The sequence below is a fragment of the Mesoplodon bidens genome (genome assembly GCF_964165515.1).
Source record: "Mesoplodon bidens genome assembly, contig: HAP1_SCAFFOLD_297, whole genome shotgun sequence".
NCBI classification, from domain to species: Eukaryota; Metazoa; Chordata; class Mammalia; order Artiodactyla; family Ziphiidae; genus Mesoplodon; species Mesoplodon bidens.
Window position 1 is genome coordinate 133885 of NW_027671184.1, and position 22801 is coordinate 156685.

The 22801-nt window shown below is 50.3% G+C and overlaps 1 pseudogene across 1 annotated transcript in view; it reads right to left on the reverse strand.

Moving 5' to 3' along the window:
• Positions 1-298: 298 nt before the first annotated feature.
• Positions 299-22801, reverse strand: part of LOC308611712 (E3 ubiquitin ligase RNF157-like) — a 71481-nt pseudogene continuing 48978 nt past the window's right edge. The window contains exons 8-23 of the transcript in view: positions 20949-21095; positions 20276-20393; positions 19752-19818; positions 19407-19450; positions 18744-18791; positions 16754-16825; positions 16099-16258; positions 15853-15965; positions 13366-13604; positions 12546-12654; positions 10291-10402; positions 9643-9815; positions 9287-9358; positions 8350-8398; positions 6130-6238; positions 299-420 (exon numbers count right to left, since the gene is read on the reverse strand). The product of the transcript in view is annotated as an E3 ubiquitin ligase RNF157-like (transcript). The remainder of the gene's footprint in view (positions 421-6129; positions 6239-8349; positions 8399-9286; positions 9359-9642; positions 9816-10290; positions 10403-12545; positions 12655-13365; positions 13605-15852; positions 15966-16098; positions 16259-16753; positions 16826-18743; positions 18792-19406; positions 19451-19751; positions 19819-20275; positions 20394-20948; positions 21096-22801) is intronic.

A 22801-nucleotide genomic window follows, 5' to 3' on the forward strand; every position in this document is an offset into this window, starting at 1 on the left:
AAGATACAGTGGAAACATTCCAGAGACTATCTGCAAAGGGTCTCATGAGCTGCAGTTCGAGTGGCTTTAGACCACAAGGAGAAAAGAGGTTTCTAGTCCCTTCTGAGAGGGGAAGGATCACGGTTGTGGAAGAAGATGAGTCTGGGAGAAGTGTCAGGTGCCCTCAGCATCCAGCTTTCACGTGGGTCTAAAACGTCTCCGTGTGTCTTGCTGAGGATGCCCAGGAGGTCAGTGGTGCCATGAGGCCAGGATGGGATGTGAGAACGGGAGGAGAGCCCTGGTACAGGGGCTAAGGCTCTCAGACGGCCAAAGGATCCCACACACAGAGCCTGTTCTTGGGGTCCTCCAGGCTGCCAGAAGGTAAGCGTCGGCGCTGCGTGTTCCGATGACTGACCACGTTGTCGTCAGCCTGCCAGGCACCTGAGAAGAGGAAAGGAAGGTTACCGGACATTTGGTTTGGTGCAGATGGTGTCTCTTGCAGGACAGTCCGGGAGTTTGGCACGAAAACTGGCAAGATGCACATTACCTGGAACTCCCACAGGGTGCAAACCACAGCACGTGAAACTTGGGAGCAGTGGCGTCCACTGGGCGAGGGACAGTCATGGCCACTGTGGCCCACTGATGGAGGGACATGCAGGATGGTCCTTGTTTTGTGAGCTTGCCGTAGGCTCCACCTTTGTATCTTTATTTGGTCTTGAAGTTTGCCTAAGTGTTACAGCGGACCAGGAAAAGAAACTGAGTCTGGCTGAGACTTTCACGAGAGCAGGAGGAGGTGAAGGGGAGGGAGAAGAGTGTGTTAATTTGGGCTCAGAGTTAGTGTTTGCTGTGGGGGCCAGGGTGGGGCAGGAAGGGACTGGCTGCCCAGTAGAGTGCCAGGGACCAAATGGCATGGCAGAGAACAGAGTGACAGCTGTTCCTCTCCTTCTGCACCTGAACAGCCCACCGAGAGTTGCTATCAGCTGGTGCCACCAACCCCAGGAGACATTAGCTCCAGAGCTTTGGGGTCCCCCGGGTACCATCCACGAAACTCATCATCTTCCCCCCTTGTACTGCAGTTCCTGCACGAGAAGCACCCGCTGCCCATGCTGGAAACCCACTCTTGGTGCTTCTCTCTCCTTCATGCTCTGTATCCAATCCACCATGACCTCCTGCTTGTTCAAGCTCTAGTAAGGTCTAAATCTGTAGTCAGAAAACCGGGATACAGCCCCAGCTTGTAACGTGCTGACTGTGTGACCTTGGGCAGGTCACTGTATTTGGAGCCCAGGTTTTCCCATCCATCAGATGGGAGACAAGTACTTACTCCCCAGGGATGCTGTGAGACTAAGCGAGGTGACATGGAAGAGTGGTGAGCAGGGCGCCTGACTCACAGAATGTGCGCGAAAACCATCCGCCCCCCAGGCCTTGTTCAGGCTACACTCATCTCCCCCAAGTCGTCCTCCCATCCCACAGACTGACTCCATCTGATTCAGTCCCCCCAGTGCAGCGAGATGCCCCTTCTGAAGGGAGAGGATGAAGCCCTAACCCCCTGAGTTTGGGGAAAGCCTTCCATTCTCTGGCCGAGGACTGCTGAGCTGCCTCTTCCAGCACCTGCCCCCAGAAGGACACCCTGAAGCCAGATGGGGACCAGCGTGCTCCGAAGTGTTCCCCCACTGGCCCGTACGACCACCCAATTTCTCATGCTGTGTGGAAATTGCTGGATCCTCCAGCACACGGTGATCTCCTCCAGGGCAGAGCCGAGAGCCATGCCCTTCAGAGGGCTCAGTTCGTGGACGGAGCCGGCTGACCCTGGAGGGTGGGCGTGAGGCTCACTGTGTCACATTTGAGGGAGGCCACTCACAAATGTCTGGGGTCAGCTTCAGGTTAGGCCAGCCCAAGACACGAAACCCTTTAATGGCAGAAGCACTAGGATTCAGCGGGTATAAATTGTGTATACCCATAAATGTCCTGGTGTGCTAATCTGCCCTAAGGCTCTAATAATAGTCTTGTGGAGGTGGACCCCAGGGGAAGGGGAGTGAGTGGGACAGGAAATGTTTAGTTATCTCTCACAGCCAGACGGAATGCAGGGATCTGTACTCCCTGGGGGTACCGGAGTCCGGCACATGGGTCCACAGTGCTTTACCACTCTAAGGGTGACAGGATGAAGAGCAGGCAAGATTGCCCTTTCAAGTTAGAAACCCCCAGATGAATTAAGTTGTTCCTTCATTTTATATAATTTGGTAGATCTCATACTTATTCCTCTGTGTTTAATGGGCAGGACTCCGGAACTGCAGCTGTTTGGTACAAAAGACCAAAAGCAAATGGTAAAAAGGAGAGAAGAGACACACACACACACACACACGCACACGCCCGCACACACACACACACAACCACACAAAGTCAAATCAAAACACTGCCGCAGCCTCGCCGCCACCACCACTGGCTGCCAGGCTGCCAGGCTCTGAATTCTTGAGTCCTTGCTACAAACACCACCGGTCCAGATTCTGAGCCAGGGCTGAAAACTGGCTCCTTCTGAAACAGCCTCAAGACTCAGACCTGAAGTCTCTGATCTCCCCAGCTTCTTGTACAGTCGGTGGTGCTCTTTCCTCTAAAAAGGCTTCTGCCAGACCCTCGGCGAAACCCTGCTGCTCCGTGCATCCTGGATGCAGAAGGTAAGCCTGGAAGGCCTAGGAGGACTTCCTGAGCGAGTGCTGCCATTCTGTCCAGCCCTCAGCCAGAAAAGGGAGCCTGGAGATTGAAAATCCTTCACGGGAGGTAGAGAAACGTGGTTCCCACTTAATTCCATCCTCAGGCTCAGAAACGGGGGAGTGAGGAGACCTCTAGAGGCAGATTTGGGGAGCACATCTAGGGGGATTCCACACACCCGTTTCCTGCCTCTACCCAGCCACTAATTAAATTTAAGGTCTGTAACAGTTCCACCATCTTGTAGAGTTTCTCTCCAAGAAAAGAGAAAGTTAATTCCGATTTTTCCTTAGTATCTGCGAAGCATAACCCTTCCTAGTGGCGTCTTAGTCTTGGGTTATTTCAGGTCTCCATAAGTACTTTTCTTTGTTTTTGGCTGTGCAGTGTCTTGGAGGATCTTAGTTCTCAGACCAGGGATTGAACCAGGCCACTGAAGTAAAAGTGCTGAGTCCTAACCTCTGGACTGCCAGGGAATTCCCTCCATAAGTACTTTTAGATTTCATCGGTATGCCCACTCCTGTACAATGCCATCATTTAAAAACATCTGTATCGCGCTTCCCTGGTGGCGCAGTGGTTGAGGGTCTGCCTGCCGATGCAGAGGACACGGGTTCATGCCCCGGTCCGGGAAAATCCCAGATGCCACGGAGCGTCTGGGCCCGTGAGCCATGGCCACTGAGCCTGCGCGTCTGGAGCCTGTGCTCTGCAATTTGAGAGGCCACAACAGTGAGAGGCAAGCGTACCACAAAAAAACAAAACAAAACAAAACAAAAACATTTGTATTTCCACTAATAAACTCAAATTATCTTTGCTTTTTCCCATCACACTCCCCAGAGCCTTTTCACAGAATTGTCACTGGTCCCCTGGCCACTATACTGACGCCTGTGTGATACTCCATCAGGTTCCATGGGGCCCCGTCTACCTAGCATGGCCTCACGCTTCTAATCGGCTCACCACCTACAGTGGTCAACTCAGATTTCCTCCCTTTGAGAACCTTGCAGAACAATCTCAGGACATACCATCGCCCCCCCCACCTTGGTCTCAGGGCCAAAGAAGACCCAGAGTCTTCTTAGCGGAAGAGGTGCTGGAATGACACAGGTGCTTTCTCAACATCACTCCCACAAGGCTGATGAGAGCAGCGAGGATGGGGACCTGAGCCATCCTTGCCACGAGCTGGGCCTCCTGGCAGAGCACCTGTGGGCCTGGGGAGGGTGGACCATGGGATGCTCCCCGGGCTCCCTCCTTGTGGGCGCTCCGTGAGGGGAGTGGCATCCATGTGGGGAGGGAAACAGCGTGGAGAGGGAGACCAAGTGCCTGAGAAGCTGTCCTGACAGCCAAGCCAGCCTGAGGCACCACAGTCATAGGATGGAACTTTGAACTTACAGCTGAGCCTTGTGAGGTCTGTTGATTCCACGGGACCTACCACAGTGGATGCTTCTGTCATTTACCTGACATTAACCCGACAGATGCTTCCAGAGATTTCCCCAGCTCTTTACTACCAGTGTGACGCTAACAGCAGAACCCGAGAAACATTTTACCAAGAGAGCAGATGCACTTTCCTTCTCCCATAAGAGCCCTTGAGACCTCGGGGTGAGGCTACGATGCGACCCTCAACTCCCTCTCCCGGCAGCCGCCACTGTCATTCGGTTTCATGTCTGGCCTGAACGGTGAAACCAGTTTAATCTGAGAATGGCTGGCTCTCGAGATCACCATAAAGAAGCCCTGGCATTGTTTTCCATCCAGGTCTTGCTCCCCTGCCGCAATCCCAGAGTGGAATAAACATCCACCAGCAGGTTGGCCCGAAGGAGTGAGGGAGAGGAGGAAGCACAAGGCCTGGGGTCAGTTTCCACCAGCATGGGTGGCTGAGACAATTCCCAAGAGCTCTCTCTGCCAAACACGGGAGTTGGTGGGGAGCCACTGTGGGGAGGCAGGAGCCTAGATTCCTCTCTTGAAACCCAGTGAGCGGCTGGCCGGCACAGCTGCCACAGACTCAGGGCGGAGTGAGGGCAGAGATGGCATCTTTTGTGGAACAGGGATTAATCTAGTCTCACAAATATATTTTTTCCTGGAAAATTTCAGCATATTAAATACAGGCTCTTGCCAGTTAGGAACGGAAGCCTCAGCGAGGGCCCCTCGGATGTGCGTGCGCCCAGCAAGCTTGGGGTTGGGTGTGGGTGAACATGAACTTTCACACGAAGTCTGGATAACCTAAATGAGTTTCAAAATAAACAAACTGGACAGACAGACGTACATTTGGCAAAAAGACATGAGAAACAAAGGGACAGACAGAAGCCAGGTAAAGAGTAGGAAGGCAGGAAGTGTAGTGTACCCTGGTCCTCAGCCACCCTGGCCCAGGCCTGGCTGGGTCAACGCTAAATGGGAAGGGACCAGAGAGCCCTTGGGAAGGCCGTGGGAGGCGTCTCTGGGGATTACGGCTTCCTCCACCACAGGCCTGCATGGGGCCAGAGGGGTGAGGACCTGGGTCTTTTGCAAGCTGATGGAGAGTGGCAACCACAGGAGTTTGTGTCCCTCCAGCACCTGTAACCACGTCGCCAAGAGAGTAAAGCACTGGACCCATGACGGGACGTGGCTGTCCTGAAGCTTAAGTATGTCCAGGGCATGTTTAAGAGATTACAAACCACGCAACATGAAGGCAGTCTCTGCTGTGAACCCAGGAGGGGCAATTTTGACCTAGTCCACCGGGCAAGATGTGGCTTTAGAGCCATGGTTGGTGAAGCCCTTGGTGAGCACGGAGCAGAGAGACATCAGTGCGCAGAGTGTGACTGACAGGTGGGCTCCTCCTGAGAACTCATCCCGGATTCAGTTTAGTGTCATGAGAAGGAATAAGGGGCACGTTGATGGCCCTGATTGAATTTTTAGAGTTAGGGCTCCAGGGAGAAGAGTCACCCTCGACCCCTGATCGTTCCTTTGGGATCCAAATCTAGGGAGCACAAGGCAACTGGTGGTCGCCCAGGGCTCACTGGGTCACAGAGCTAGTCTATAAAATGCTGGCTTTGAAATTCCTCTCTGATCCTAACTAACCACTCTCCTCTGAGGGGCTACAGGTTCCCTTTTCAAGCGCTCAGGCTCTCTTTCCAAGACCTTATGACAGAGGCCGTGTCTGCCTTAAACTGCCTGTTGATGGAAACAAGACCAGGCCCCCTGCCATGGGATCTGCAAGATCATGATGGAGGGGGCACGGTCAGGCCAAATCGAAAGGCTTTGGGGTATTTTTGCGCCTTTCTCCATGCCCAAATAGATTCGTTTAGAGCAGAGTTGCTCTTTGCCCAAGGACTCTCCCAAGGCCGCCTCATTCCTTTCAGCAACTGGCTCCCAGCACCTTAGCAAAGCCCATGCCTTCTTGCAGGATCTGCAGGGCAGGAGATGGGTGTCCCAGGGTGAGAGCAGGGGAGCATCTCCCACCAAGTTCATGTTCACCAGACTGCCACTCACCGGGTAAGCAGACCACAAAGCACAGCTTATTGTCCAGTGCTTTCATGCTGGCGATGCAAGTCATTGTTATTGTCACACTCCATACCTAGAAATGCGAATGTCCTCTGGCCTGTAACGGAGTTAAGGCAGTTAGAGAGGACCTGGCTGTGTTTTTCTCTGCTTTGCTGTCCTTAAAATAAAAATCTTAAGGATGGAGACAAAAAACATCAAATCATATGTTAAAAAAAAGACAATAATTAAGTGGGGAGAGTGGACAATAAAGGAAACTGTGTGGGTACGTTTGTGTTCTTGCTCTGTTCTGCTCTGTTTCCTTAACTGGCCCATTTCCAGCCTTCGTTCCTGGGAAATCAGGTGCTGGGGAGGTCTGTGGGATTCGGACACACAGACCTGGGCCCAGAGCAGAGCTAAGCCAGGCTGGAAGAGCTAGGAGAGCCACGGGGGAAGTGACCCCAGGCTCCGGCCTGTGTCTGTCGGTGCACGTGGGGTGTGTTTATGACCACAAGGCTCTGCGAAATGACTAATACATAAAATGGCAATTAAAGCTCTTTGGTCCCGTAATTTTGCACCTCAAATCAAAGAATCGCATCACTTGCAAAATTATGATTTATTTTCTTTGAGACTTAATTTGCTATTCTGAGGATGTTTTAAGGGGCTGACCAGAAACCTACAGTGGTGTAAGATGGGAAGGGGACAGTTTTAGATGTTATTTTTTCAAGCCCCCCACCCTGTTTTTTTTTTCCCTTGGTGAAAGGCAGAGGAAGAAACATACATCTACTGTGTACAGCATTTCAGGTGGAAACCACATATGGAATGTCAGGCGAAAACCACGTACTGCCCTGTGCCTTTTAGAAGCAAATATTCTACTGGGGACGACAATCACAATGGAGAACTCAGAGCCTTGCGCCGTGAAGACATCAACCGAGGGGAGGTAGCGCCCAACCCCGGCTTTGTTGGTGTGTGTGTGCGGCAGAGGCACAGCCTGGGCGACCACCCCTCCTCCGGCACTACTTGGCCAAGAGAGAGTGGACATGTGCACATGTGCACCCCCTGCACACCACACCACCCACCAAGCAACTGCCATGGCCAAAGCAGAAGCGACTAGCATGACATCTGCATCCAGGCTGGGATCCAGGTTTGCTCTAGAGGTTGCCCTTCTGTGGAGGCACCTCAGAGGAGCAGACGGAAGAGACACCGGTTCCTGGGACGCCTGGTCCTACAATCCCAGGTGGGATTCCCAGCTCGCCTAACCCCCCACCACCACTTCCTTGCTCTATATGTAGGTCGTTCCTTCGCTTCTCAGCTTACTAGAAACAAAATTCTTCTGACTGAAGCTATGATTGACCTTGTTTACAAAACAGAAATAGAGTCACAGGTGTAGAAAACAAACTTATGGTTATGGCGGGGGGCAAGGGAGGGGAGGGATAAATTGGGAGATTGGGATTGACATATACACACTACTATATATAAAATAGATAACTAATAAGGACCTGCTGTAGAGCACAGGGGAATCTACTCAGTACCCTGTAGTGGCCTATATGGGGAAATAATCTAAAAATAGAGTGGATATATGTATATGTATAATTGATTCACGTTGCTGTACAGCAGAAACTAACACAACATTGTAAACCAACTCTTCCAATTGAAAAAAAATATCTACTTGAGGCCTGAACGATGGTAAAGAGACTCGTTCCAATAGCCTACAAACACTAGTGCACGCTGAGCTGCTAACGTCTCTTCACCTCACCTTTGCTGTGCCGCCAGGGCTGTGATCCTTCTGCTACTGTAACATCAGCCGTTTTCTTCACTAAAGCAGGAAAACCTACGGCCTAACAGTCGGTTCCCCCAAGGGGAGGAAGCTGTTCTCCTGCTGCAGATGAACTTTGGGGCTGCTAGAGCAGTTCTGTGAGACTCAGCTGAGAAGCTGAAGCAGGAAGGAAGGTGATGGCAGTTGCCCAAGAAGCTTCAGGATCTACTCCACGTAGATGGAGAACTCCATGTATCTACTGCAGCCTTGGCTCAGAGGCCCAGAAAGAGCCAGGAAGGCTGCTGAGGTCCTCAGATACCCTGCTTGCTTTGATATTCCATCAAGGAGACAACCTTTCCCCAAAGCCACACCCTTGAGCAGTGCCACCAAGTCACACCAGTGCCCCTTTCTCTACCCTTCAGAGAATACCCAGGAAAGAAATATAATAAAAGGGAGCAAAAGACCAGGTCTTTTACCATCTTCTTGAGTGGGTGATCCGTCCTCTTCTTCTAGAACATCATTTCCCTCGGACAGAAGGAAGGCACTGTGAGTCCATAAAGCAGTGAAATGAGTCTACTGATTGTCAGAAGACAGAACTAATCACCCTCATGGTATCCAGACATTTCCTGTCCGTGTGAGATGGCTGGGAGGCCCAGCAGAGGCAGATTTTGCTTGGCGAGGCAGGATCGGCCCGTAGGGACCAGGTCTGAGGCACGTTCCAGAGGGACCAGGTCTGAGGCACCTTACAGAGGGACCCTGGGACTGTCAGGAATAGCCTTGGTAATAGTTCAGCTCACACTTTTTCTGTCAGGTGGAAATAAAAGTTGTCAAATGAAAAAGCAAACCGTGAGATCATAAAACTTTCAGGAACCCTTTAGGATCCCCAGTCCCATCCAGATACTCCTTTGAGAACATCTGGCTCAAGAGAAAGTTGTAGAGTCCCCACTGGGAGCTGGGCATTCCATATACTTCAGGCACACCTCCGTCAGAGCACTTCTCACGCTGAGTTATAACTCTGATTCCTCCATCAGATGGAGCTGCGGAATGGGTGGGATGGATGGATTGGTGGTGTGGGCAGGCAAAAGCCATGTCACTCGGTCTTTGTGTCCCCCAGTGCCAGGAAGATGTGAGATGCCTGTGCCAGGTAAATACTAAGTGAATTGGAGGACAAACACCCTCTCAAGGGTCTGGCCTGGAAGACTTCCCTCCGGAACTCACCCCACGCCTATTACGCTGAGACCAGCGCCCTCTGCTAACCGGACAGTCCCTCTGCCTGCACCCTGCCTCTAACAGATCCAAGCGCACCACCTTGGAAGGCTTCTTCCAGAACAACCCTCATCCTATTTGCATCCTCTGCCAGCGCCGACAGTCCCTCTGAATGGGGAGGGACATCAGCATCCACCTTGCTCTTACCTCTGCATCCTGCTCTTCAGCGGTGGCGACGAGGCCCACAAAATTGCAGTATGGAGACGCCGCTGGTGTTACCTGCAAAGGAGCAACAGAAGTCAAGGTGCAGATGCCACCGGCTCTCCTACCCAGATCTCCTGGCAGCAAACCCAAACCAAGTCCTCAGTATAGAAGTGGTGTCGCACGGAAGATCACATCTGAGGGAGTCTTTGATTCAATGATACGGTACCGTTTTCCAGGGCTCCCCTCCTGAACACTGGGGGGCTTTGCCGATCTCCCTGGCAGGCCCTGGACTGAGCTCCTTGGGACTCGAGTACAGAGCAGAGCAGAGCGGCGAGGGCGATCCCATGCTCCTCTCTTATGTCTCCTTCTTCTGAGGGGGTCCTGCTTGTGGTCTGGGCGCAGGGGAGAGCCTCCCCGTTCTCTTCTGTGCCAGGGGCGATGTAGGAGCCGGACATGGAGTAGGCGGTGTCGGTGCTGATCTGGGAGGACACCATGGACATGACCGACTGGGCCAGACTGCTGCTGGCAGGGTCTTTGGAGACAGGAGTTGGAGGAAGGCCACGGAGGTCAGGCCCGGCTGCTGTGAGTGCACTGGGAGCAGAGCTCTCTCGCTGCACCCGGGCAGTGAGGACACCAGCAGCCTGGCCTTGCCCTCACCAAATAGGGTTTAGATGGAAGGTTTTCCAAGGTTTGGTTCCTTTATGTTTTAGAGCTCCAAACTCAACCTCAGGGATGAGGGATTTGCTTTTCCCTGTCATAATGTTAAAGAAAACCTTACGACAGCAGGACTGGGGGTGAGATACCTGCTTCTCCCCCAGCTCAGCCACTAGACCGCCCTCTCATTGCAAGGGAGCGAGTCTCACTTCCTCTCAAGCCGGGGCCTATTCTGTCTTCCACTTAGGTATTAATATGCTGCTCCCCAGTCCATCTGGGAGGAAATATTAGAAGCACTACGGACTCGGCTGACGGGCAAGGACGTGCAGTTGATCCCACCCACCTTCATGTACCTTCTGGGGAGGAAATTGTGCAGGAGATAGGAGTCCCCATGCAGGACGACTGGTCAATAGCTCCTGACGATGACAAGGTCAGGTTCTCACTTTATGGGGTGATGCCACATTCCTGGGTGGGAAAGAAGTAAGCGCCAGTCAAACATGTTAGAGGGGAGGGGTTAGGGCAGGGGCCCCGGGCAAGGAGGAGGAAGGGGGATCTTGGAAGGGCGCAGGAGGCAACATGCAGAGGGAGGCCTGGTCTCTCCTCTCATCACTTCTGTGCACCCCTGGCCTGGAGTAGGCTGTCTCCCGGGGGGAGGTACATGCACATCCTGTCCGAGGTCCAGCAGCTGCTAGAGCCACACAAAGACCACAGCTCAGGTGACACAGGTCACCCAGCAGCTGTGATATGGGGAAACCCCAGGTTTCCCCAGGATTACAAACAGCTCCCTCTCTCTTTTTTTTTTTTTGTGGTGTGCGGAGAAACAGCTCTGTTTCTGAAGGGAGAGAACACAAAACCAGTGGAGGCCCTGGTACCTGCTGGACTTCTCCTCTGGCATGGAGGGTTAGTTCCAGCTTGATGGATCTAATACAAACACTGCCTGTCCCCCAGCCAACACTCGGCACTCCCATCAGTCACATGGGCTCACAACATCAGTGCAACCCAGGGCAGATGCAAAAGCCTACTGATTCTCTTTCTACAGCCTGTGTTCTCTCTTCCAAGTCTTCTTTTCTTAAAACCTTGGTTCATGGGCTTACCTGGTGGAGCAGTCGTTAAGAATCCGCCTACCAATGCAGAGGATACGGGTTCGAGCCCTGGTCTGGGAAGATCCCACATGCCACGGAGCAACTAGGCCCATGAGCCACAACTACTGAGCCCATGTGCCACAACTACTGAGCCCGTGTGCCAAAACTTCTGAAGCCCGCGTGCCCAGAGCCCGTGCCGTGCAACAAGAGAAGCCACTGCAATGAGAAGCCCACGCTCCATGATGAAGAGTAGCCCCCAATCGCCACAACTAGAGAAAGCCCGCGCGCAGCAACAGAGACCCAGCGCAGCCAAAATAATAAATAAATAAAATAAATAAATTGAAAAAAATAAAAACCTTGGTTCAGGCAACCCTCCTGCCTGGCTAGGTCTGTCTCCCGCTGAATCCAGTCTGCACACCTCCGCCAGGTGGGCCCTCATGAAGCCACGTTCCCACTGTACCGCTGGCCTGCTCAGGGCCCCCACTCTGCTCCGTGCTTCACGTGTACTGTCCCTGCCACCAGGAATGTTTCTCTCACCTGTCTCTTCGTGTCTAAGAAATTTTGATATTCAGCTCAAACACTGCTCCGCCATCACTGCTTCTGGTTCCCTTCACTTGACGTGATCCTCCACAGCACGTCAGTGTCTCTGTTTTGGGAGCCCTTCCTTTCTCTGGTTAAAATTCATTCACTCATTCAACAAACACTTACTAACACCTACGTGCCAGATGTGGTGTTGTTATTCATGTATATGTCCTGTCTCCTACTGGACCATGAGCTCCTCAGGACAGGAACCGCTTTTCACCTTCCTATGCTCCACTGCACCCTGCCCACCGCCTTACCAGGGGTGGGCTCGACAGCCCGCTGACCTCTGTTACATAAAGCCTGTGAGGGTGCACAGGGTAGATGATCCCATCTTCGACTCAGCCGCCCAGCTTTTCCACCAGCTGAGCCTGCATCCAGAACTTGCCCTCCTCAGACATCTGCCCAGTTCATCTCACCTCCTCTGTCCATGGACCACTTTTTTTTTTTGCCTGCAACTGCGTGGCATGTGGGATCTTAGTTCCCCAACCAGGGATCAAACCCACAGCCCTTGCAGTGGAAGCACGGAGTCCTAACCACTGGACAGCCAGGGGAGTCCCCTTGTCCACGGACCACTTTTTAAAGCGAGCCTCCCCACCCTTACGTGACACACGGATCCCCGGTAACACCTGACACAATTGTTTTGTACTGACCGTCTTTTGTGTACACCCCCACCCCAACCATGAAGACTGTAAGCGCCAGGAGGGCAGGACTTTTGTGTCTCCCCACTGCTGCTGTCCTCAGCATAAAGGATCATGCCTGGTCAGTAACGCAGGCCCCATACACTGAGAAAAGACTGAGTCTGGTGACACCCTTGCTGCTGTCTCAGAGAGTGCTCAAAAGGCATTTGATGAATGAATGAGACCAGACGGGCCGGGAGAGGCCAGCAGGCAGGAAGGAGAGCACCTGGAGTCCAAAACCAAACAAGGAAGGACAATGCACATTACCTCTCTGAGATGTTGGGCTGTTGGTCTCTGAGACAGGGGCATCTCAGATTTGCTGCATGAACGCTCATCTTCCTCTTCGTGCAGCACAGAAGAATTCTGGGAGATGGACCTGCATAAGCCCGGAGGGAGAAGCAGCTGCAGCCAATGCCCCTTAAAGAACAGAACTCGCCTGCACTCCCATTAACCAGACGTCACAGGGAGAAGAGGGCCCTGAGGGGAACCAGAGGGAACCTAAATCTTAGGAAGGAGTGGGGACGTGAGAAAGGGCACCAGAGGGTCTGAGACCTCTTCTGGGCATCGGAAAATCAGAGTTTTACCTTTAGCTCTTTCAAACAATTGTGTCTGAACTGGGGGAAATCCACTGACATTTTGAGGGTTTCAATATTTTCATCTGTAAAATTACCCTCCTTTCCTCTGCCGTGGAAACTTATTATGAGTTGCTCCTAGTTGGATGTAAACGCCTAAGAAACACAGATCACAAGGTTCCTTCGGTCCTCAGACTAAGTGATGCTCCCAGGGGCCTGAATGACCCTAATGATGTCATCATCCCTATACCCCATACTCTCCTTCCACAACAGAATACATGAGAAGTTCGTCCGTCTGGATCCTCCTAAGTACCCATGTACCATCTTATTTTCCCCTCCCAAGGGATGGGTGCTAGCCCAGGTCTTCAGTGCAATGAGCAGCTCTGGGAACAGCCCAGAGGGTCTACACTGCCCTAGGAATTGGGACTGGAGCCAGCACCGAGGAGGTGAAAGATGGATTGAGAGCATCTCATCAAGGACCCCAGGGCCAACGCTATTGCATGCTGACTACTCACTTGGAGAGACTATTTCTGAGCTTGAGTCCTGGGCTGCTGCAGTCGGACAGGCGGTCGAGGGGGGAGAGCATCCGGACAGGAGGCAGGTGGCCGTCACTGCCAAAGGAAGACAGCATTCCCGACAGGTGTCTCTCTCCAAGCACGTGGAGTGGGGGGACTGCCGGGGATGGGGTAAGGGGTCCATTGACGGCCTCCAGAAGAGACACCACTTCATAGCCCAGTGGAATGTTCTCCGAGGACTAGGGGAATCAGAGACAGGTTGGGAAATTAATTAAATACTCTTCGTTTTATGGTACGAGCGTGTTTCTTCCTCTGCATTGGAAAAACACTTTCTTTTACATCTAGTCTGGGGCTCTGGCAAATGAAAGCTGTATTAGAAGCAGAAAAAGATAAAATATCAGAGAACCACATGTTCCTTGACTCTGCCTACTGATGAACTTCTTCTTAATACTGTTGATTTTTTCCTATTATAGTAGAAATATATGTTCATTACAGGAAATTTGGAAAATACATAAAAGTGGAAAGAAGGAAAAAAGTCATCAACCATCAAATCACCCAAAGTGATAACTGTTGTTAGCATTCTAGTGTTATTTTCTTCCAATGTTTTTTCCTCTGTACTGTTTACACAGTTGTGATCAATGTGTTAATGATAATTTTATACCCCGCTTACCTCACAGAACATAAATATTTTCCTTCACATGCATCCCTTTTCATAGATACCATACATTTCCTTACTCTTCCATTGGTGCTGGCTATTTAGTTGTGTCCATTTCCTACTGTAAACAACACTTTGATGAACATCTGTTCATCTATTGGGCATAAATCTCTTTTTTTCAGATCATTTTCTGGGTATTAAGTTCTAAGACCTTAGATTACCAAGTACAAATGTTTTTAAGGCTCTTAATATATACAGCTGTTTTGTTTTGTTTATTTTCAGTGATCTTTCTAGTTACACCCTTACAAGCAGTACAGACTACCTGTTTTAATTGCTTCTCGGCCAGCATGGGGTATCTTAAAAAATGAAGTTTTTAAATGTGAAAGGTGAAAAATGGTCTCTCATCTTAATTTGCATGTTGTTGATTTTTAACATGGTTGAATTTTTAAAAAATGACAGTTGACCAGCTATGTTTCCTCTTCTGAGAAATTTTTTATGTCCTTTGCACCATTTACCTACTATTTCATTCAAGTCGGTTATGGTAACGATACTAGCCTTTCCTCTGATGCAAATGTTGTGAGTACATTTTTTTTTCTTTAGATGATTTGCTGTTTGGTATTAACTTTGGTCATCTTTTACACATCTAAAGTTTAAAATTTTTTATGCGATAAAATCTACATGTTCGGGGTGCTTTCCTGGTGGTGCAGTGGTTGAAAGTCCACCTGCTGATGCAGGGGACACGGGTTGGTGCCCTGGTCCGGGAGGATCCCACATGCCGCCGAGTGGCTGGGCCCATGAGCCATGGCCACTGAGACTGTGCGTCCGGAGCCTGTGCTCCGCAACAGCAGAGGCCACAACAGTGAGAGGCCCGCGTACTGCAAAAAACAAACAAACAAAAAAAAACATTAAAAAAAATCTACATGTACACATATTCGAGACTTCCCTGGCGGTCAACTGATTAAGACTCCGCACTTCCACTGCAGCGGGTGAGGGTTTGATTTCTGGTCGGGGAACTAAGATTCCACATGCCGTGTGGCATGGCCAAAAATAAAAATCTACAGGTTATTTTTTGGGTAGCATTCCATTGTTTTCAAGCTTAGAGAGCCCTCTCCCATCCATAGTCAGCTAAAGAATCATCTCTAATTTATTCTAGGTTTTTAATGTTTGGCTTGCTCTGTTTTTAGTGCAGTTAACTAGTTACCCCGCCTGGAATTTGTTATCTGGTAAGGAGTGAAGTGCTAAACTGATTGTTCCTCCCTAAAGCACTACCTCATCGTTCCAATACCATTTACTGAATAATAATTAATCTCTTCCACTAGCATGTTAACCTAAAGACAAGACCTTCTGGTCTACAACTACAAAGCGTGGAGTCTTGACACCATCACTTACACCACGAGACAGAGGTGAATTATATCATCTACGTGGCTCCCAGTCCCTGAAGCCACAAAATAAGACAAAGAAAAACAGTTACCTTCTCGGAGGATTCAGATAAAAAATGGTAAATTGTATCTAAATCCCAAACAATCATCCCCTTGTTTCTGCTTGGGGGCATTCCAGAGTCAGACCCCATCCCCACCCCCATCTGCCTGGACACTGGAGTGAAACAGCAAGCTGACAGCTGTAGGGATGGTAAATGTTAACTGGACGCTGAGTCCCCAAGGTGGAAAGTGGAGGTTTTAATGATCAGAACCTCATTTTCCACTGTACTATTGGCTGGTGTTTAACACAACATGATCTCTGCCAGCTTACTCAGTACTTGAGAATGCCAAGGTTTTATTACTTGCCACAAAGTCACGTGAAGAAGGACAAAAGGTGAAAAAAGCCCAACTTACTGAATGCTCTTCTGAGTCGGATGTCTGGGATGAGAGGATGGAGTTAAAGCTGGTTGGGGACAGAAGGCCCAGTTTCTTCCTCATGGCTCTGATCTGAAGCCGTGCCCGGAAAGCTGTGAAGAAGAAAACAGGCCATCAGGACACGGTGATGCAGGAGTCAAGATGTACAAGAGCCCACACAGAAGCCACGACCCCTTCTCCCCCGAGGGCTGACCTCGGGGACCCAGCAGGGCCTCCGGGGCTTATGCAGTCGGCAGATGGGGCAGTTGTTGGCCTGGTAGCGCAGGGTGTCGGCGCAGGTGTTACACAGGCAGAGGTGACGACATGGCAGAATCAAGGTGTCCCGCACGTCTGAGAGACACACCACACACTCAGCACTGTTATCACTCACTTCATCCTCAGCCACCTGGCCGGGGGACAGAAATTTAGCCAGTGTCACAAAGACCCTCACATCACATACTTTCTTTAGAAGGCGGCCTGGCTGCAGAGCTGAGACAATGCACTTGGTAAACTACATTGAACTTGGAAGTTTACCAAGTGCATTGGCACACTGAGTTTCACTTCTTCTGGCAACTGTTTGTCTCAAGCTCATTCTCTGAGGTTGAGATCCGGTCCTGTCTGAAAGTCAGAGCTGAAGGGGCCCAGGAGGCCACCCAGGGAAGTGGGGAGCAATGAACTGAGTGAGCAGAGACCTGCCAAAGAACCGATCCAAACCAGCCTATGTTCTCATTTCCAAAGTTATATAAGTATAATCATCTGAAATGAGGAAGAAGACATACCCTTCTAGGAACAAATGGATTCCAGAGTCTGGCATGCTAAGTTCCTAGATCCTGGCTGGATCAGAGAAGTTCTCACTCTGCCTCCTGGGAAGAGTGCATTCAGAACTGTGGGTGGAACTTGCCTTAGACTCTTGCGTGTTGTACTTGTTTTCAATTCCATAGATCTCCTGAAGGAGGTAGCTGACCCCATCCACCTGAAGAGCAAATGGAAAAGTTCAAGGGCAGGCTGGTTCTCCCGAGAGATGAGTGGGAACTCACCACCACCCCCCAACCTCCTTCGGTAACCAAGGACTACTGATTCACAATGAAAAAAACCAAAGGCCTAGGAGAGTAAAGGAGGCTCTTATTTACATATGTGTTCTCTTTGGGAGGGGAATGAAAATCAAATGCTTAATTCACCCGCCCTTATCCCCAACAGGGAACGTGCACAAATACAACAGTAACACTCGTACTGCAGGTCGCTATAACAACAGTCAAGGAAGGCAGAAACTAGGAAAAGGATGGAAGACCATGTGTCAGAAGCATTGGCTATGTAATAAAAGCTAAGTTTAGACATTATAAATGGGAAGCAATGGGAATGGGAAAGAAAGAGAAGAAATGGGCAAGGAAAAGAGGGGAAGGGAAAATGCAGAAGCAAAGAGAGAGCAAGAACTTGAAGGAGGGGACGATTGCGCCCCCTACCTGGCCACGGAGCCACCCCGTCTCCAACACGCGGCAAAATGTGACCTCTCTTAGCCCTGCTCCTTAAAACCTCAACTTGGGAACTGGCTGGCGGTCCAGTGGTTAGGACTCAGCGTTCTCACCACCAGGGGGCCTGGGTTCAATACCTGCTCAGGGAACTAAGATCCCGCAAGCCCTAAGGCAGAGACAAACACGCCCCCACCAAAAAAAACAGAAAACATTAGAACCTCAACTTCAATGCCCAGTTTGACTCCCACTAGCTTGGGCCATGTTGGTGCCAAAGCTGGCCCCTCCCTTGTTTCTTTATGCCTGCCCACTCTTCTTCCCTGCCCCTCACCCTGTCCCAGTGATCCCTGTCCCTAAGGCTCACCCTGTCACCGATTTCGCATCCCACTCTCCAGTCTGACAATGGCTGTTGCTGATGCCAATCTAGCAACAGAAGGAGAGATAAACCATTTCCCTTGAGCTACCCTAGCCTTTCCATCCCATCCAGGAGTCCTGGGGAACCAGGCCTTCCCAAGAGACAACTCACTGAGGCCAGGCCTTTCCAGGCTGTACCCTGGGCTCAGGATCTGTTATCTCCTCTGCCTCTCTTAAAACTTGCTTTAACACAGTGATTATGTTGGAAAGGACATTATCAACCAATTTATACTAAAGTATTACTGACTACAATTGACCTCATTAAGGGTGGACAGCACTTGATACCTGAAAGAATGAATGATGTAGAATTTAAGATATCTGTCACCCATCTGCAGGGGGTGTCTTTCTTTGCATCTCAACCCGAGGCCTACCCTGCACCCCACCCGACTGCTCTACACCCTCCATGTGATGACACACCTTCCCTTGGCAATGCCACTGACACCTCTCCCCTCCTTGTCTTCCATGACCCTGCTCCTGCCTCTGCATGAGTGGAAGGAAAGTGTTGGCACACAGTGGGGCTTAGGACTTCCAGCACACATATGCATAACTTGCCTGATCATTCTGGAAGGGAGCAGATAGCCAGCAAACTTGGAATGTGAGAAAAGGAATGTTGGGATAAAGTAAGCCAAGAGCTCCAATTGGCCTTGAACTGGACCCCAATACTTTGATCCTTTAGCTGGAAATGTTTCTCACCCTGGCATTTTAAATAACAACATTCTCCCTAAACCTAAAGTCAGGAGATAAATCTTGCCCTTTCATTTTCTAAAGTCCTCTGCTCAGATAATGGCTGCCTCACCATAAACAATTCTGGAACAACAGAGATACCAAAAATCAGTATTCCTTTCAGGCCACCCAAGTAGTTTCCAACACAGAAAAGCATTCCCTGTTTGCTTTTCTTCTTTGATTTAAAAAAAGGGGGGGTGGTGGTGGAAGGGAAAGAAGAGTGCTTTAGCAAAGGAGTGGAGAGAGAGAAGTGGGTACACCACCAGTCCCTGGCCCTCCAATACTTACTACCTGTTTCTGCTTGAGGGGCTTGACACAGAAAGTCCCATCTGTGTGCTGGAGCGAAAATACACAGTTATGAAGGAGGGCAATGAGGATCAGCTGTTCTTTTGTTACTTCTCTCAATTACACACCTCCTGGAGGCCCCCCAAGCCCCCCACACCCTGCCAGTGTGGAATGACAGACTCCTAATACAGGAAGGGTCTTCAAGCACATAATCTAGCCCTTCTGCTTTAAGAAGAGGAAATGATGGACTTCCCTGGTGGTCCAGTGGTTAAGAATCAGTCAGGGAACTAATATCCCACATGCTGTGGGGCAACTAAGCCCGAGCACTGCAACTACTGAGCCCATGCACTACAACTAGAGAGAAGCCCTGGCAGCACAAAGAAGATCCTGAGTGCCATAAATAAGACCTGATGCAGCCAATAAATAAATAAATAAATAAATATTTTTTAAAAAGAGGAAGAGGAAACGGGGCCTAAGGAGTTGAAGGTCATGCAGCAAGTTGGTGGTGTAGCCCCCGGTGTGGTGCTTCCCCCGCTCCCTGCGCAGCCTCCGAGCCGGACCCACTCTGCCGAGCTCAGGCAGCCAGCGAACAGGGCTCCACATGTCCTCACAGGAAAGACAGAGCAACATGTACCAAAGTGAGGCCCTATAACTTTACCCACTGACCTTTTCAAAAGTGCCCAGGAGGACGTGGCAATGGCCAAAATACTCTGAAACAAATAAAGGCACAAGGATGAAGAAGAAGAAAGCCAACAACACACCTCAATTCCACTCACCTTCCCGGGTCCCACAGTCTGGCAAAACGAACCCTCTGGCTGTCACGGGAAGGGGCATGTTACGTCACCCAATAGGACTCTCTCCCGAGGAGCGTGGGATCAAGAGTGCGTGGGGATGTGGGAACTGCCTGATACCCACAGGGGAGGCGTGTTGTTCTGAGGCCGCAGGCGCTGCCAGGCCTGCACGCTACATACGGGCACGTGTGCAGCCAAAGAAGACAGGAAGCACCCGTACCATCTCCTTCATCCACCACAGCATGGACCACTAACGGGTAAACCTCTCTGTCCAGGTCAAAGCCAAGCTGAAAGAAAAGGGGGAAAAAAAGGGACTTAACACATTTAAAGGGCACAGTAATCTGTCAGAAAGGGAGGTCTCATCAGGAAGCCTGAACCTCATCTCTGCTCTTCATCCATCAACCTGGTTAACTACCTAAGTCCGTGGAATTGAAGGCCACCAGCCTCTTTGTAAAAAATCTCATAGATGTAAAGGCTTCTAACCTGCAGGTCTTGCCTTTGGGCATGGCTTTCTCAAAATATCCTGGGTTAATGGGCTACTTTGGGACAGAAAAATTAGATGTACCCTTCCCAGGGCATGAAGACGTTACAAGGCTGAAGGGGAGCATGGCCTTCGAGTACCCGGGCCTATCCTTTGCTGCTGGCCAGGGTCCTGAGTAGCTCCCACGCCCTGGGGGTCTGTGGGCAGACCCTGCCCTGCACTTCCTCCCAGCGGCCGGTCCCCTCCGCCAGCCGGCAGCTCACCTCCTCTTCAGCCCACTCGGAGGGGTCCACGGTGTGGGAGGGCAGGCAGAACTGCTGGCACACCCCACGCTTGTAGTGCACCGTCTCTGACTGCAGGCTGTTGTCCTTGGGGATGTAGCTGTTGGCCAAAGTGGGAAGCAAAGCAAAGGTTACTATCTGACAGTTTCCTCTGTCTCATGCCTGTTCTCAACAGGTTCTCAGTATAGACTGGAAGAGAAAAGAGAAGAAAAGATCTTTATAATCTCTTTCCTTTGCCCTTGCTTGGTAATGCTATTAAAGTTATCTCTTCAGGGCTTCCCTGGTGGCTCAGTGGTTGAGAGTCCGCCCGCTGATGCAGTGGACACGGGTTCTTGCCCTGGTCCGGGAGGATCCCACATGCCACGGAGCGGCTGGGCCCGTGAGCCATGGCTGCAGAGCCCACGCGTCCGGAGCCTGTGCTCCGCAATGGGAGAGGCCACAACAGTGAGAGGCCTGCGTAATGCTAAAAAAATAAAAAATCTATTAGGCTACCTTTCTGTGGATATGTGGGCTGAATAGATAACTTTTATTTTTTTCTTTTTTTTTTGTGGTAGGCGGGCCTCACACTGAATGTTTTCCTCCACAGGTGAGCACGTCAGGCACAGACCCTAACCTGTCTAGGAAGGATGTGGCTCCCCTGGTCCTTTGTTCTTACCTGGCAATCCCATTCTGGAACTCTTCAGTGGCCTGATAATAGATGGTGATGGCCATTCGAGCATCCATGTCAAAGGTGAACTCCACGCTGTAGTGGACTTTCGCTCAGCCGGCCTCTTCCCCCGGGGTCTTCACTTCCTCGGCACATCTAGAACACCATAAAGACTCAGCATTTGGGGGTAGCAAATTAATATTTTAAAAGTAATATTTTTTTGTGGGATCTTAGTTCCCTGACCAGGGATGCAACCATGTCCCCTGCAGTGGAAGTGCAGTGTCCTAACCACTGGACTGCCAGGGAATTCCGTCTTCTTTTCTTTTTTAAAAATATTTATTTATTTGGTTGCACCAGGTCTTGGTTGCGGCTCGAGGGCTCCTTTGTGGTGGCAAGCGTGTGGGATCTAGTTCCCTGACCAGGGATTGAACCCACACCCGCTGCATTGGGAGCGAGGAGTCTTAACCACTGCGCCATCAGGGAAGTCCCTTGTTTTCTTCTTTTAATTGAACATATTGTGGGCTTCCCTCTGTGATCATGCACTTTCCATCCTCATTTTGAACGATGGCAGAACACTTTCTTACCACTATCAGGGGGCATTTAGGCGATTTCTGATATTTCACGGTGCCACAGTTAACATCCTTGTGCATTTGCCAGGCTTTAAAAAAAGTTTTTAATTTTAATCAAAGTTACTAATCACATAGTTTAAATAGTTTCCACAAGTCTTGTGACAAAAAAACAGCAGGTCTCTTTCTTTCCCTTTTCCTCTTCTTTAGAGGAAACCGCCTTTACCTCTGTAGCTGACCATTTTGGCATTTATCTGCATGTTAATTTTTCAGTTTTAGGCATTATCTATTGACTTCCTACTATGGAAATGAGACTTTCTCTTTCCTCACTCTGCTCCATATAGGGACACCCCTTCCACCATGTGATACACCATGATTTTGTTAGCTCAGTAATCTTCGTCTATGCACCTGTGAGTCCATCAACATTATTCACAGCTCAGCCACAGAGTAATCTCTAATTATTTTTCCTTTCCTGCATAAGTTTTTCTTAGAGCTTGTGCTCATTTTGTTTTTTTTTTCAGTTGCTTAGTCTTTTATTCACTAGTCACTAATTCAAATTCAAACTCTTTGGCTGTCTACATCTCGACGTTCAGACGTAACAGGTATTCTGTGCACCTTGCCTTTTTGAGCAGGACACTTATGCAGCCTTCTGACCTGCTCCATCCGGTCCCTGATCCCTCTGTACCTGCACATGGTTGCCACCCTGGAATCTCCCTGCCCCACCTCCCTGTGTGTCCCTTTTGCCTCTCTCCCAGAGAATTGCATGCTTCCTGCACCTCCTGGCTTCCTCCTTCTTGAGTTATGCTTTCATTTTGCTGGAGCACAACTTCCAGTAGCTTCCTGAAAAGGGGTGTGTTGGAGGGATAAACTTTTTGAGAGATTTTATTATACAATCACACTTCATTGAAAGTCTGGCTGAGGGAATTCCCTGGTGGTCCAGTGGTTACGGCTCCGTGCTTTCAATGCTGAGGATGCGGGTTCAATCCTTGGTTGGGGAACTAAGATCCTGCAAGCCATGAGGCCAAAACAAATGTCTAGCTGAGTAAAGAATTCTGGATTAAAAATATATATATATATATATTTTTGCGGTACACGGGCCTCTCACCGTTGTGGCCTCTCCCGCTGTGGAGCACAGGCTCTGGATGCGCAGGCTCAGTGGCCATGGCTCACGGGCCCAGATGCTCCGCAGCATGTGGGATCTTCCTGGACCATTGCACGAACCCACATCCCCTGCATCAGCAGGCAGTCTCTCAACCACTGCGCCACCAGGGAAGCCCTATAAATACTTTTTAAAAG